The sequence below is a fragment of the Crassostrea angulata genome, chromosome 4 (genome assembly GCF_025612915.1).
Source record: "Crassostrea angulata isolate pt1a10 chromosome 4, ASM2561291v2, whole genome shotgun sequence".
NCBI lineage: Eukaryota > Metazoa > Mollusca > Bivalvia > Ostreida > Ostreidae > Magallana > Magallana angulata.
The window spans coordinates 44,528,404-44,545,516 of NC_069114.1; the positions used below are offsets into that span (position 1 = coordinate 44,528,404).

Sequence of the window (17,113 nt, forward strand, 5' to 3'; positions counted from 1 at the left end):
ATACTATTTTGAGATGATTATTACTTGCATACAAATAAAAGAGAAAAATGTCATTGGCGATTATCACTCTAAAAACATTGATATGTTTCCTTTCCTTTGATTACGTAAAAAATCAAGTTTTCTTAGGATTCAATAAGCTTAACGGTCTGATGTTTTTACTCTCAAATGTTTGAAAATTTTGCGTTCTCGATTTACACAAGAGTTGTTAATTAGTACCTTACATTTAAATATCAGAGAGAGTATTAAATATATATGCTGATTCTCGTGATTTAGATATATGTGATCAAAATATAAATTCAAGTTTCATTGTTTTGTTTTTTGGTTTTTTTTTATTTTTATACATTTCTCAAATGATGTCATAAAAAATAAAAGACAATATTACTCATCAAACTACGAAAAAGTTATACCACATTAAATGAAAATGAAATCATGACCATTACAGGTGACATGTTTTCGCATTATACTTGCCATATTGTGTACTACAGCTCATTTTATGGAATGGAACGTCAATTATCTGTTCTCCATTTAAATGACTTGGGGAGTTGCACTTAGGTTCTTCAGCCCATGAATTATAGGGCAGCATTTTCTTTCTCTTCATAAACACTGTAAACGGCTCTAAATCGCACGTACAATCAAATGGGTTTCCTCCTATATACCTTTAATAAAATAATTGTATGCAATTATCCATATTTTAGAGGTATTTTTTAACATATAAACATACAACTAAAACTTTGCGTCGATAGAAAAATACATGTATTTATCTTTGTCGTGTAACTATCACATATTAATGTATTGGCTTAAGAATTAAGACTTATGAAAGTTCCAAAGAACGGATTAGAATAAATTTGTGACAAAGATATTTCCCTGCTCTCTCTCTCTCTCTCTCTCTCTCTCTCTCTCTCTCTCTCTCTCTCTCTCTCTCATGTCACTCCCGAACATTGTACTTCGTAAAAACCTTGGTTGCATTATGTTCCATCTACACGTAAGAGGTTTTATGATAAACTATTCTTAGAACTGCGTTCAATTTAATTTTCTGCCTCGACGAATAAAGCTGTAAACTAGGACAAAGGCCTTTTGTCTATTTTACACAGAGTTCCCAATAACTATGCACAAAAACGTACGTAAAAGAAACAATGGACCTACGGGTAAGACAAGGCTACAAGCCATTTGTTTTTGGGAACAAAAATATTTTAAATAAAAAAGATCCAGATGTGCATTTTAATTATGCATCTTAATTTTTTGTTATATTTTCACAATTGGTTTTGTTCAGTTACATGCTTTTTCTGAGCTACATCTAAGTTAATATTTTTTACTTTCTTTTGTTTGTGCCGTCACATATAATTATCTAAATGAGTAATTCAATATCAAATAACAAAATTTTTCCACATTGCAACGCAGTTGCAAAACGTATTAATCTGCTCGACGTCAGATGACGATGTGTCTTGTTATAGAAAATTTGATTATATATAGGATGAATTTTATTTTTACGTATGTCATACAGGTAATTTCTACATGTATATGCTACATAAGTTCATGTATACATAACACAACTCGGTATAATCAATTATTTTTTTAATTGCTTCGCGGTTTATAAAGCGTAAACGTAATGGTATATCTTATAACATTAGTATAAATTAAACTCATTCCTTGAATAACTGATCGCTGTCTGGTCGCCGGTGTAACGAAGAATATTGACCTTGGCTTAAAATTGACCCGGGGGTCGGGGGGGGGGGTATTTTTTAACGTTGAAAATTGATACCAAAAGTCGTAAAATGTTTACCCGGGGTCATTTTACAAAAGCTTGGATTTTTTTTCTTATCTCTAATGGCTCCAACACGGTAAAAATTAACCTCGTTTTGTTTCGATTTTTGGTTTGGTTTCGTTTGGTTTCGTTTCGTTTCGATTGGTTTCGTTTCGTTTGATTTCGTTTCGTTTCTTTTCGATTTCGTTTGCACTTTACAGGCGCCCGCAAATTTGATATAACCGTAAAAGTTTGCAAGGGAACTCCACAAAACTTTGCATTATCTGATATTTCGCTCTATTCGTGTTTGTACTGAACAACTGTGTATCCTGTTAATAAACTATGTAAATAAGGCTAAAACATAACCTTTTGTTTTAAATGGGACGGATGAGTCGGGTTATCATAGTAGTTTATCATAATAACACCTATTCACATCCAAAATTAAAAAAAATGATTTATTATTATGTCAGATTGTTAGTTTGTGCTTATTTTCTTTTGAATTTAGAGCCAGTTCATGATCGAAATTCCATGATGCAGGTCATTTTTCAACGGACCAGGATCTATATCAACACTTTGGGTATCAATATTCAATGTTTAAAAATGACCCCGGGTCAATTTTAGACTAAGGTCAAAATAACGCGTTTCACCGGTAACAACAAACTCACCGCAACAGTATTATTTGTTTTTTTTTCAATATTACAAGATTTGATTAATTGAATATTGAATTTGTATACATGTAATCAATAAAATATCAAAACTTATAAAGTATTGAAACAATTAAAATAAATAATCAGATCAGATTATGAGAGTTATAAAAAATCATTATGTTTATGTGACGTTTTAAATAGTTCTTTTTTTGCAAATACTCACAGATTTGTTAGATTCGGGAGTACCATAAACATTTCCTTACTCAGGAACGTAATATTATTATCATACAGGTATCTACAATGAAACAGCGTCTTATAATTTTTTTCTTGATTATTTATCTGGCATTGATTCGTATATTATTTAAATGATCACAGACAAACAAATTGCTGTTTAATTCTTGCTTCTGGTTATTGTTTTGTTTATATCAATACCATAACACTAGATTAAATTCCTGGGCATCACAGTTTCAATCACTGTTCGGATAAACAGAGAACATATATTCAGTCATCCATATAAGGACAATCATATAACGTAACGTGAGATTTAAAGAGTCGACATCAAGCCGATCCTATGATCATCAAAAATTTTCCGCGCAATATAATAAAGCATTTGTATATCCATAGGATTTCCATAATGTTACATGAAACCTTCTATTTTTTAAACACAAATAAAGCGATACATATCATTTTTCATCATACGAACTTTTCGTTAATATATATATATAAAAAGTATGACACACACTACAAAATATTAAAAAATGCTAAAAATCAATAAAAGACCACATATCTCAAACTTCTGATCATTGACCTCATATAAATTTCATGCCAGCAGAATTAGGTCAAAATAATTAGTTTAATACTATACATGTTTTAGTATTATCAACATTTAATTTTGGGTAAAATTGAATAAGAATGGGTAGGGATTTGAAAACTGATAGGGGAGATTTGGACTGGGATATTTATAAAAAAAGATTGTCAATGAAAACTTTATGCTCTGTATCTATTCAGTGCCACTGCCACTTATAAACTGTATTTCATTTTTAAAAGAGTTTAGTAATGTGTTTTTTCATAAAATCGCAATCATACTGTACCATTTTCAGGGATTTTTCTTAAATTTTCTAAAAATACTCAACGTCCTATAGCTCAAATAGTATGTCAATGACTTATTTCGTTGAAAGTAAAAAATAACCAATGGCATACAACAACAAGTCTATGACACATAATGGATTGTTTTTCATTAACACAGTGGAATATTTTTTTCATTCTGAGTAAGCCTAAACGTAATCCTGAAATGATGTCTTAGAAGGGCAGGCTACTTAGTTAGACTGATCTTTATTCGTTAAGCCAATCTAAAATCTTAGCATCCAATGCAACCACACGACCTGGCGAGTTTTTTAGCCGTTTAATAGGATTAGTTTGTTCATAATAAAATACAATATGATTTACTCAAAAGTATTCTAACTTAAAAGCGTTCTGTTGTTTTTTTTTTACCGATGTCACCCCCAATAATAAAATAACTTTGTACCATACCAGAGAACATATTGATTTGTAACTCTCAGAAAAAAACCAAAACGTCAGAATAAAACAAATCAAAGAATAATCCAAATTTCCATCATCCTTTATATGATAAACCGATGGTATTATTCCTAGATATTAATAAAGATATTACCATTTTGACCATTGATATCACATCTTATTCATCTTTTAAAAGGGCAACATAAAACTCTTAGTATATAGTAAACAAGTTAGATTTGATCCTAATGGTACACATCACTGTTAGAGTCTACTTTATTGTCAAACCGACTCGAAAGTACTATAAATGTTTATAATGACATCTCACAAAACTACCAGTTATCAAAAATGCTAAAATTAAATTAATTTGCATCTTCGCTAGCCAATGGTTTTCGGTGCTCTCCAGTCGCCATCAATAGGGAGCGAAGTACATTGTGGACCGAAAATCCTGCACTAGCAAATATGATTAATTTGCGATAAAACGATATGGCAGTCGAGCAATCGCAAGTTTACATAAATTCATAAATACGCATTATGACCCTTTTATCTCCAATTACCGCCATATAAGGTGTTACGCTCATAAAGCGGAGACACTAATCATTTTTCATCGCATTTAGGTATTTTATTCACCCAAAAACGATACATTGGACGACAAATTTGGAGAATCGCGTTGTGAAATAAAACAAATGACAACAACTACACGGTGAGAAAAATCCAATGAAAGACATATCAAAACAGACTGAAATTCAAACACACATATTCCAGAATCGTCGTAAATAGCTGTGTTTTTATGTCATTCTGTTAAACCATCGCACATTCGCAAATCATACATTGTAATACATGTAGATTGTGCAGTGACAACATTAATTTAAGAAAACAAAGTATTTCTTGTAGAAACTGATATAAACGACAACACGTTATTATTACTTTTTTGGGGCTGGGGGGGGGGGGGATTTACTACCGCTTATTTACCATGGTATAAGAAGTGCAGCCGTTGTCTATAGTGATGCAAACCACTATTTAAATGCGGATACCATTGCAAATCTTTCAAATAATATACTGTTTTTATTTTTCATTGATTGTAGATTTTTTTTACTTCTTAAACACATTGCTGCAAAATATAGTACATGCATTTAGAAGTCTATGCAACTTGGATGTCTCATTCGGAAAGCAACCGACTGTAACTTTTTTGACTTGTAAATTGATCTCAGTAGCAACTGAGAGTCGATCAAACATAATATGGCGATTAGATACATTTATAAGTTTATTTCAGGATGGAAAATAAACCAACATAATTTTTAATCAATCAGAAATGTTATAATAAACATTTATTTATGCAATCCTTATAGTTCATATTTCATTCAGTACCGTTAATTCGTGTTTTGCATAAAACACCTAAATTATAGCAAGGAGGGTTTCTTAAGGAATGAGTCTTTTCTGGTTTTCGACTTGTCAAACGTAAATTTGGTTAACTGTACATTATATCAAGATGAAAGGAAATTAAAGTAGTACATTTTTTTTAAACTATTATACAGTTTGGCATAGATATGGTAATCAATGTTTAGAATCTAACAAGGATTATATTTTGGCGAGATATTTGCGTAGGAAAATATCACATGTTTTGCAATTCCGAATTTCTGTAAATTAATGAGTCTGTTTTAGCATTTTAAAAACAATAACATTAATGTTGGATTTTTTTTTACTAATATGAACAATGAATAATACTTGGGTTTCAGAATATTTTTTTAGAATATGATTTGCCTATCAAATTACATTTTTTATAAGCTTTTAAAGCGCCCATTTTATACAATTATTTGTGTTTTAAATCACTTAAGGACGTTGGATCCTGCGATCAAAAGTCTCTAAGTTTTTTTCTAAAGTATTTTTTTAACATCTACACACATATCTAAACCAAATTTCAAAACAAAATTTTGGGGTCTATATGCTCCTTTCGGTGCCACGGTGTATTTAATATGACCTTTCTGCACTGAAAGTGCAAATTGCACAGAAATCGCTTTTCCCTCTATAATTTTTTATCGAAATGAACCATGGTATCAAATACAAATTTACATTATTTAGAATTAATAATATTAAAATTATCATAGCGAAAAAGTTTGCAATTTCTTCACCTTATTGATATTTTGACTTTTTTGCACTGAAAAAGTACTATTTTTATTCATAAACGATTCAACATGCAATTGAATAATTTAAAAGTCTCAAACTTTTTCTCAAATTATGACAGACTTGTAAGAAAAACCTTAAATATTCAGAAAATAAAACCAAAAGTATGGGTCTATAATGTAAATTTTGAGATATGGCATGAAATAAGCTAATTTTAGGGGAAAATTGGAGTTAATATTTTCTTTACCTTTTATGAAATATCACTTACACATGTCAATATATGTCGATAGAAATATTGAAATATTGTTGAAATATGTTTTTTGAAACAACATGAAGATATCCCAATGCATAAACTATCTGAAAATTTGGTCTGCACGGAAAAAAAGAAAGCTAAAATTACGGTACTCTAAAACAACTGAGTTATGAAAAATGTTCATTTTCTTCTTAAAAACCTTCCGCCACAAAATATAGTCCCTTACTATACTCTCTAAATATGGAATTTTTCCTTCACTATTTTATTCAGTATAGATTATTTAGCATTGTAAAAAAGGAATTTACAAGTAGAAGTCATATATGACAAAGAATTTCCAGACTAGAGGTGACCCAAAATGGATACCCAAAATCAGAGGATCGAACCTCTTTAAGTAAGTTTTTCTCTCTTCTTAAATGGTCAATATATTAGCTTTTCTGTATCTATATCTTTATATAAATTCTTCATAATACGTAACAAAAAAAATTATATTGGAAGCATAAAAAAATAATCAAAATATCTTAAAAATCTAAGAAAATTAGAGCTTAGCAATATCAAATTTAGTTTCAATAGTTATTCCAATTTAGTAGTATAAGCTGACAGACATTCTGATATTATGTCATTTCATTGAAGAGTAGAATCTTCATATCTTTAACAGATGTCTACATAACTGCAAAGAACTACATTTATTTTTATCACCCTTTAAGTTAGGAAAAAGCTTATCTTGACCTGACCTTTGTGCGAAAACAATGGGGTCAAATTTGATTAAAGTGATACAATCATTTGGGTATATGATATGTTTTACTGTATCAAAATTTCATGGATTTCTTTTGATATGAAGTTTGTTTGATAACGATAAGAACCCTTCTTTAAGGCCTAAAAAGGCCACTATTTAGCAACCATTTCCTGGTAAAGTATGTGATTTGCCAATAAACGATTAAAGGTTTCAGATCAGCATAGCTAGAGACTGAGATATGTGCAAATCTACTAGTAGGCATTGCTTAGTTCATTATTGATCAAAAACAAACTTGTATCTTATATCTTATCGGAAAGAAGCCTGCTGACAAAATTTTAAATGTAATACAGCTTTTTAAATCATTGTTGGGTAGAACGTAAAGATGATAAATAAGAAAGGAAAAACCGGAATTACAGTTCCTGAACTTGTGGTAATCCCTGAAAAGTGTTGCTGTTAATTCTGCTTATCTGATTTCTATAAAGGTACCTGTGTGAGTGCAAGGTATAATCATTTATTAGTAAAACACGGTTTTTTGATAATAAAGTATGAAAAGAAGTAATTTAAGTTTGTATGCTATATTTTACACGTAGTATATTTCTTCGCTATGCACCTATTTAATGAATATATTAAAACTATTTGCAAATCTCTCATTTCTGAGTTGTTTTATGTACAAGATCATTGAGTTTTAACATAATTTGTATGATTTTTGAAAGAACAGTTGGGGATGGAAGGGGTGGGTTTAATGGCATGTTTTTCAATGAGTGCGTACTAAACACGCCTTTATATGCCTTGTTGTTGTTGATAATCAATATATAGTAGTGGTATTAACATAAAGTTAAACGAAGTTTGTTGCCCTAAACACTCAGAATCAAAACTTAAAGTCACTTAAAATCAAAACTTAAAGTATGTCGTAATCAAGCATATTCAATTATACGTTCTTGCAATTTGCAACCAACCGTTGTTGTTTAACATTATTAATCAGATAGAAGGGAAATTGCCGTACAAAAACCATAACATATAACTCCCATAATTAATTTTTGTAAAAAATAAACAAATGAGAGACTGAATTAAGAAACAGTATTCATATTCGTAAAATCAATAAGACTCAACCCTGTCATACCTTGGGCAAATAAGTTGAATGAGACGGCTAAATACAGCAACGATTTATATCTTCTTAACAAATTGCTGGATCTATATATTTTCTATGGTAAGTTTGGTAACTTTTCATATTTACACTACCTGAGTTGTAATGATTCGTTTAAGATAACAATTATTACATCATCAGCTTTACAATTTATACTTGATGGCTGGGTAAATTGTCACCGCAGTTACTATAATGCACTGGGTTACTATAATTTTTCGGAATCATGTGCCTCAATTTTATGCAGATTTACTACATCGTAATTTTTAAATCAATTACTCAGATATATACACTGCTGGTGACACTAATTCTGCTTCCTACACTAGTCTCATCGTTCCTTACTATTATCACTGTTTTTCAAGTAAGAACGTTTACTACATGTGAGGCAGGTTTAACAGAAAATATGTTTCAAAACTTTAATTTGCTCTTTAACCTTTCTACGCAATCCTGCATCTAAAATGATGGACTCTGGTTTAGTTTCCATAAGATCCCCCTTTTAGCAAATGTAATCCTTGTTTGTAACTCTGTATTCTGTTTTGATGAATGTTGATAGAATGTGTGAATCTTAGCACATTAGGTGATATTCATTTGACTTAAAATATGTATTCAGTGGAAGATAAAAGAAGGTTTGTTCCCATAACCTTTTCACAAATTCCGCTAAGAGAAAACACATATATCCGTTGAAAATACTTGGTGAAAATGGATAAGGTAATGAAAGAAAAGATTATTTAGGCATCTTATATCATTTTACTAAAATATAAACAAGGTGATAGGCATACATTAAATAGTACAAAATTTGTTAAATAATAAAATGTCATATAATTTCAGCCAGTAAATAACAGCTGTTTATGATAATAAACGTTCTGTGATGACATAGGTCCTTTATCACACAACAGTAGAAAAATGAGATCAGGCAGCATACCTTAACCTTGAACTAGTTCCATTTCAGTTCAGCTGATTTCCTTAAAAATTACGTCGTACGTTTGTGTAACTCCTCTATGTCATTTGATACCAACCAGTCGCCACGGTCTACATCAGAGTCATGTTTGAATAGATTCATTTCTAAGAAGTCTTATAGGAAATACAAGCCCTCAACCACCAGCTCATACCACACAACAAGCAGTTTTTGTTGATTATGCACTACCCACCTCTAGTTGCCCCACCACTTATTAAGGCATTGTCACAAGGTATGTAACACACTATGGCATACCCAGACACCAAGTGCCTAGTTCTTGACATGGTTATTTATTTCATTCGAAATTAGCAGTTTTCAACAATGTCTATGAAACCAAACTATTCAGGTCGGCTCTTTATTGGTAAGCATTATTACCGGCGAAAATGATCTATCAAAACGCAACAATAGGCTTAATTATAAGGTTGTGCATTTTGAGCACATCTTACTCCTGTACAAAAAACGCAATGTTCTACACTCAAATATTTCAAAATTATCAAGCTGAATATAGGAAATACTATCATATTACCAATGTTCTGACTTTCAGGTCATTATGGATTATTTGCGAAGCCGCCAACATAAACTAGGTTCACGTTTTTGGCATGTTGGGTCAAACATTAACTAGCTATCATTTTAATGCCGCTCTTTTTATTCTGTTAAATACTATTGTCCCACGTGGTATGGACAACCCAACCGTAACAATAAAATCATTCATTTTGCATAAAGACAGCAACGATTTTCGCTCAATAAGGTTTGATTATTAAACAAATCAAGTTTCTAATCGTTGGTTTGCAAAAACATATCGTTCTTACATTTATAATCTACATGTAGTTTATTGATGTGCAGCTCATGGGCATTTTATTGATTCTTATGTTACACGTAGTTGTGTGGATATTAAGAAATGAGGCTACAAGACTAACATGTACATGTAGCATTTAATCACGTTGAGGATTACCTAAATTGTTCATGATTCATTGTGAGGAAAATAATCGGAAGAAAAAAAAATCTATGAATTCGTTGACTCTTAATTGGCCTTTTTGATGCTTTGTGAAAACTCGTAGACGTGTTCCCAGCAACTTAAATAATGTATTCTCTTACCCGTCCATGTAAAACAATTCTCTACATGGATAAGAGTTACAGACCGATCAAGTAAGTATTGGATAGGGTACAAATTAGGTCTGTACCATGAGAAGAAGGTATAAAGGTCAAAATCTAGAAAATGATCCCAGGGTGACTTTTTGGTGCTAGAACCATTATGACGTCAAAATTGATTTTGATTAATCTGTTCCCGTATTTTACGGCTTTAAAGCAATAATGTAGAGAATAAAACAATATGTCGACATTCTATATTTAATCCCGGTACCTATATTCAATTTGACATAATTTTAAAGAGGATGTCAAGAGCTTGTTTACTGCCGTTTTTGGAGAGACAGTAGGCAATCTAGATATATTAAATTGGTCAAAAATGGACAAAACTCCTACATTTGTTACTTTTATCCTTTATATTTCATAGAAAATGGTTGTTTAAAAACATGATATTTCATTATGTTTACCAAACATTTAAGCCCCTGTACACCCTATGAAACAAAGATAGTGTTATGAAGCATCACTGAAAGAATTTATATATTGAATTTCATAAACCTGTAGGCACCTTTCATTTACTAGATCTTGACCTTAAGTTGATGAATAACCATAACACTTTAATTATGATGATGTGTATATCATTCGGATGTAGATTATGTTCTTGGGGTCAACATTTTGAAAAAAAACCAAAAACAAAAAACAAAAAAAAAAAACCCCAAAAAAAACCCAGATACAGTACCGATCAGACCCAACCTAACACCAGAGTAAACTCAAACTAAACCCCGGGTTTACATTTTTTGGTTTACTTGGGGTTTACTCTGGGTTCACTTTTTAAAATGTGGGTCCACTTGGGGTTTACTTTGGGTTTACTCGGGGTTTACTCTGGGTATTTTGAAATTGCTTTTGAGGTCAACTGTATGCACTGAAGTGTGAAGCAGACTAGTACTTTAATCCTACTATCCTTCTGCCTGTAATTCCTACCCCTTGTATATTCCGAATACACAGTTAGCGTCTGCTTTCAGGGATAAACTTCTGGCCGGGTTTACTCTCTGTTTCAACTCTGGGTTTACTTTGACTTTGGGTTTACTCTGGGTCTACTCTAGTAAACCCAAAGTAAACCCTGAAAAAACCCAGAAAAATAACCCAGGGTTTAGTTGGGGTTTACTTTATGTTAGGTTGGGTCTGATCGGTACTGAAGGTTCCTCCAATTCTCCTTTAAGTAAATGCACCTTCTGTGACACTTGAGTTTTTGGTGAACGCCTCAGTTTGACAGTTTGAGCACTCAGTTGGCAGTGGTTGGTGGTTGTCGTTTGTATTATCGTGTACAGTTCCATGTGATAACTGACAGTTTATGATAACTATTGTATGTTTTATATTTCAGTGACGTTTGTACATTTTAGGAAGTTAATACTTGTAAAAAGAAGTCGGTTTTACTTGATAAAACATTATTTGTTAAATCATGTTATATGTTAAATTTTAAATAAAGATTTCAAACTTAAGGTAGCTCGAAGGTAACTGCTTGTGAGACACATACCCTAACAACTTGTCCGCTTGATCCATTGGGTTCAAAGTTTTATATCTGAGATTTATTTGAGATTCGTCTTCGTGGTTATGATGTTATGTAAATGTCTTTCAAACACAGCAGTGCTGATCAAATCAAGCAATGAAATTTCAATGTCAGAAAAATTATGCAACATACAATTTTAGTTGTTTAACACATTTTGAAACTGTTCTCTTAATTTTTAAATGAGTCAGACAAATCTATATTACTTAACCCAATAATTGAAAAGACAATTTAGACTCAGTTATAAAATTTATCAATATGCGTTCCGGCATTAAAACATTACAGTTTTGATATTTTACAAAACCTTATGTTTTCATTATGACGTTACACTAAGTTATCATCTTACGCTGAGAACCAAAATAAAATTTGTTGATTAGATAGCAACACAAATAACATGTAAACACTTAGTAGATATCATAATTACAAATATTTTAGTTAATATCAAATAAAAGCAATTTATGGAAGTCTGCAAAGAGAATAAATATGACCTTTTTTCTGTCTATGAAACTTAATCAATGCAGAAATAATTGATGTTTAGATTTTAATTGTAAAAGTAACGCATTTACTTTCATTTAGATCCGAAGCATACCTAATGAAACAAAATGTGACCTTATAAATTACGTCTATGAAATGTCATCACTTGATAGTTAAGAATTTTATAAAGTGTAATCAATCTTTTTGAAATATTTCATTTTAAGTCGCTATAGATTATTTGTATTTTTTCTTAAAAGTGGAATAATTTTGCTAAGACTGTCCACTTTTTACGTCTATTCGTATATTGATATCAGGAAACCCGCCAGGCACCCAAAAATGTACACTAGCGGATAATGCATTGACTATTATTTTAAACACGCTATCAAGATTCCTCTTCTCCTAAACACAAGACTTTCCTCAAATTAAAGAAAAAAATCCTCTAACATGCATACATTTGTTATGATGTGAGACAAATGACAAAATATAATTTGATCTAAAACTTTGTCAGTCGTTCAGGGAGGAGGATTTCTTATTGATAGCAAACACACAACTTTCTCTCCGTCTCATTCTAATTATCTCTCTCTCTCTCTCTCTCTCTCTCTCTCTCTCTCTCTCCAAAAACTTATGTGTAATTAAAATGAAACGTTGCTCATTTTTACAACAAAAAAAAACAAATTCGTTCGTAAGAAAATTTGTTTCATTTGACAGAAAGCTAGATATACGACTAAATATAATGAAATAGTCGGAAAACTGTCTGCGTATCTAACTTATTTATCTCGGCCTTTGGGTTTTTTCTACACCCACCCCCTCACATTCCGATAGTATTCAACCCGGGGTGTATATATCCCTTAGTATGTTTAAACTAGGGATGTTTTCGCCCCAGTTGTGTAAACATGTGGTTAGTAAAGATATTATTTTTCAAAATAGGTTTTAATCTAACTAAACATTACCAGTCTGGTTTAAGCAATGAATATCATTTTTTAGACAAAACATGCAGGTATAATATTTTGATCAGCTCTAATTTTAAATTTTGTTGTACATTTTATGATTTCTTTTCAAAAGAATAAACTTCATAAGTATAGTTTTTTACATTGTTTGTATATAGAAGAATTTATATTTATTTATATATGATCAAATATATAAGTGATGGGGTGAGGATTTGTAGAGAGTGCTTAAAAAAGCCCTTAAAATTTGATTGCATGTGTTCTTTAAATTGAAGTTTACGTACGTCATAGTTTTTAAAAAAAAATTATATCTTCACATATCACTGGCGCTTGTATCTACATATATAGTAAATGTACTTTTGAATTGAAGAACTCCGACACTTCATGCGGAGATCCAGAGACAACAGAAAAAAACCTACCTATTAGCTACTATTGAAACTTTTTGTAAACCATCGTGAGTGCAAATTTAATTGATAGACCATGTTCTCCTAAGGGACAACAACTCGAATATCAGAATCGCGCTGACTTGGGCTTTCGAAGGAAAAAGAAGGCAAAGAAGGCCAAGGAACACCTGGAGGCGTACAGTGGAAAAAGAGAGAGAAGAACTTGTCTGGAACAGTTGGAGAGAGGCGCAGGTTGTTGCCAGTGACCGACGTCAGTGGCGTCTTTAGTTGCACGGCCTCATGCGTCCTCCGGGTAGTTACATGTAAAAGCTACAGTTAAGGTAAATTTCATGAACATAAATACCTTCTAAACTGTTTTTTTAAAAATCCATCCAACATTTGACCTCTATATAAATGTCACCAATCGATATTATCAAACTGTTATCATTTGGGGAGGGGGGGGCATGTTATTTTCAATTTGAAATATTGAATATGTTGTAATATTTTGTCTAGAAAAGACCATGATCACTAAAGGGCAATGACTATATGACTCCCGTAATCTGCAGAAGCTTCTATAATTGTTAAGTTTTTTGGTGTTAAGAACGGCCTGACGATGGCGTATAAGATGTATCAATAGCAAATGTAGCAACCATATTATTGCACGTTCTATGTTTTTTATTGAATCATTAAATCTATTAGAATAGCATGGTTCGGTTCGTATTCATGTGTCACCCGCCGACATATATAAGCCCGCTAAAATTTAAACTACATTTCCATTCCTAAAATATATATATGGTCATCATAATTACACCACCAGTAACTAAGTGATATTTTTGGCAGTGGAATGAAACCGTGCAGCAAACATTTTTACATGTTCGTGTATGTTGTATACAAACAAATTGGCTGAATAATACTGCTTAGGAATAATACACTAGGGTGAACGACTTACAGCGTTTGAAGCTGTGATAACCCCTGAAGAAAGGTGTTGCCGTCAATTTTACTTATCTGATTTTCTTCAAGGAACCTACACAAGTAAAGAAATAATAAAGTGATAGATATAAAATGGGTAACGTTAAATGACAATCTACCGCTAATGATGCAAACTTTTTATCATTGAGTGTTGCAGTTGCACCTTTAAATGATAATAAATTGTAAATTTGAATCAGAAAGCAGTGTGGCAACGCTTTATGAAAAAAATACGAACCTTGAAAACCGTTTTAAAAGTGCGTTCAATTTTGGACAAAAGCAACGCACTTTCGTTTTTTTTTCAAAATGCGTTAAATCTAAACCATGTCAACATACTTTAGAAAAATTCAAGAGTGAATTATGACTGCAACATTTTTTTTCAACAAGACACTTTTCAAAAAATGTATAAATCTCAAAATACAGACTTCGTTATCCGTTCTGATTTCTTATCTAGTCATTTGAAAATTTCTATTTAATGCAAAAAAACTGTTTAATATGGTCTAGCATCACTGGGAAAGAGAGTAGATAACTAAATATAAATAACACACTTTGTAAAAATTGTATAAATCTCAAAATACAGACTTCATCCCTCGTTCTGATTTGTTATCTAGTTATTTGATAATTTCTTTTTAATAAAAAAAACTGTTAAATTTGGTCTAGCATTACTGGGAAAAGGAGTAGACAACTAAAGATACAGTCTAATTCCAAAAATATAAATAATTGAACTGATAACTTGAAGAATGCACCCGTATCTATCCTTTCCAAACATCCTATCAATTCAATAGATTTTAGTCATATAAATTGTTTATGTTTCCCCATCTCTATAAGAAGTAAATATTCACACAAAGTAAAAGTTGATTAGAAATTGAATGAACAGATGGCAGCTAATTGTTGCAGTCTATGTGATACCGTCATTCTGATAAACAAATCTCAATTATTAAACCATTGAACTGTTGTTCTTTATGTGTAAGTTGTTAAACTAACTTGCTTCGACAATCTTTTTCATTGCGAAATTGCTATCCATGATAACTTAAATTCTTGGGTTATTTTGTCAATGTAGCAACGAGCTTAAATATGTTAAACCAAATTATAATATTGTCATATTTGACGGCCATAACAATTCCGACTGGACCCTGCACACTATTTGTTTTTAAAAATGCGTTCACTAAACTTCACCGAGATTTGTTAAATTCCTGTAACATTCGATCGGAAGTATATGTGTTTGGATAATATTCTCAAAATACGTAAGTACTGGTCGTTTCTCATATCATATCCTACTTTGATTTAAAACATGAACAATTTTTAAGATGTATATTTTATTTCACAAACTAGCGGTTATTTATATTAAACAATTAAACAATGATATTAAGAACAGAGTTATCGTTCGTGTTCAATCACGTGACGAGTGGTTGAAAATATAAACATTGTGTTGCTTAATAAAATCATAGCCATGTTTGATGCTTTTTGTGTGAAATACTATGTTTAAAAAATATGGTTGTCTGTTTTGCATAAAAACTTAGTATATCGAGCTATATTTAAGGAACATCCTGCATAGAATATTTTAGTTTGTTTACTATTATTACTAGTACAGGGTCAGGCGCGGATCGAAAATAAACCCTTAATGGAGTCTCTTCTAAATATGTTAATTGTTGCAACAGCAGAAATTTTTTTTTATTTGTATTGTCAAATTTATTTCTAGAACACATTTTATCCATCAATTAATGGATAAATTTTATGTTCAAAATCAATAAACGTCTATATTTTTATTTGACTACAAGTACCTAGATTTTATTAATTAGTCTATAAACATGAGGCACGATTTTTACTGCGAAACTGAAAGAGTCAAATAAAAATACGTGGTCTAAAATTTAAATGACAATTACATTCGAAGGGATGTGTTGCAACAACTATTAAATAAAACCACTATTGAAATAAATTATTTCAATAGTGGTTGGGAATGTATTTCATTAGAAGAATTCCTTTGCAATACATTCCCAACCACTATTGAAATAATTTATTTCAATAGTGGTTGTATTTCAATAGTGGTTGCAACAGTGCATGCATTGAATACAATTTCTCCGAAATTCGAAGGCGGCGGACATATGGTAATGACTTTTGGGGGAATATACGAAATATTTATAAAGGCGGACATAACGTGATGATTTTTTCGAAAAAGTGGCGGACATTTCCTGATGGCGGAATAACGTGACGATTTAAAAAAAAAAGTGGCGGAGATTTCGTGATAACGGACATAACGTGACGATTTTTTCAAAAAAGTGGCGGAATATCGTGATGGCGGACATAACGTGACTCAGCAATCAAAAATATTATAATGACCACATTTAATGCAAACTTCATAGTTCATGATACATTTGCGTATATTTTATTTAATAAATTAAAAAATGTCCCACGGCCTAACGAACCCGCCATTGGTACACTAGACACCAACTTTTGTAAAACATCTGAAGATGAAAATAAAAGCGTTTATGTTTATCTTTTATATATTTATATATATTTAGTAAATAAAACAAATAACAACAACTACACGGTAAGAAATACCAAACGAAAGACATATCAAAACTGACTGTAATTCAAGCAC

At 31.4% G+C, this 17,113-nt stretch overlaps 1 long non-coding RNA gene across 1 annotated transcript; it reads right to left on the bottom strand.

The window, feature by feature from the left end:
* Nucleotides 1-468: 468 nt before the first annotated feature.
* Nucleotides 469-2,675, bottom strand: LOC128179640 (uncharacterized). The gene is made up of 2 exons (XR_008243111.1): nucleotides 2,612-2,675; nucleotides 469-656 (listed from the first exon to the last, which is right to left on the bottom strand). It is a non-coding gene; the product is annotated as an uncharacterized LOC128179640 (long non-coding RNA).
* Between the last annotated feature and the right edge of the window lie 14,438 nt (nucleotides 2,676-17,113).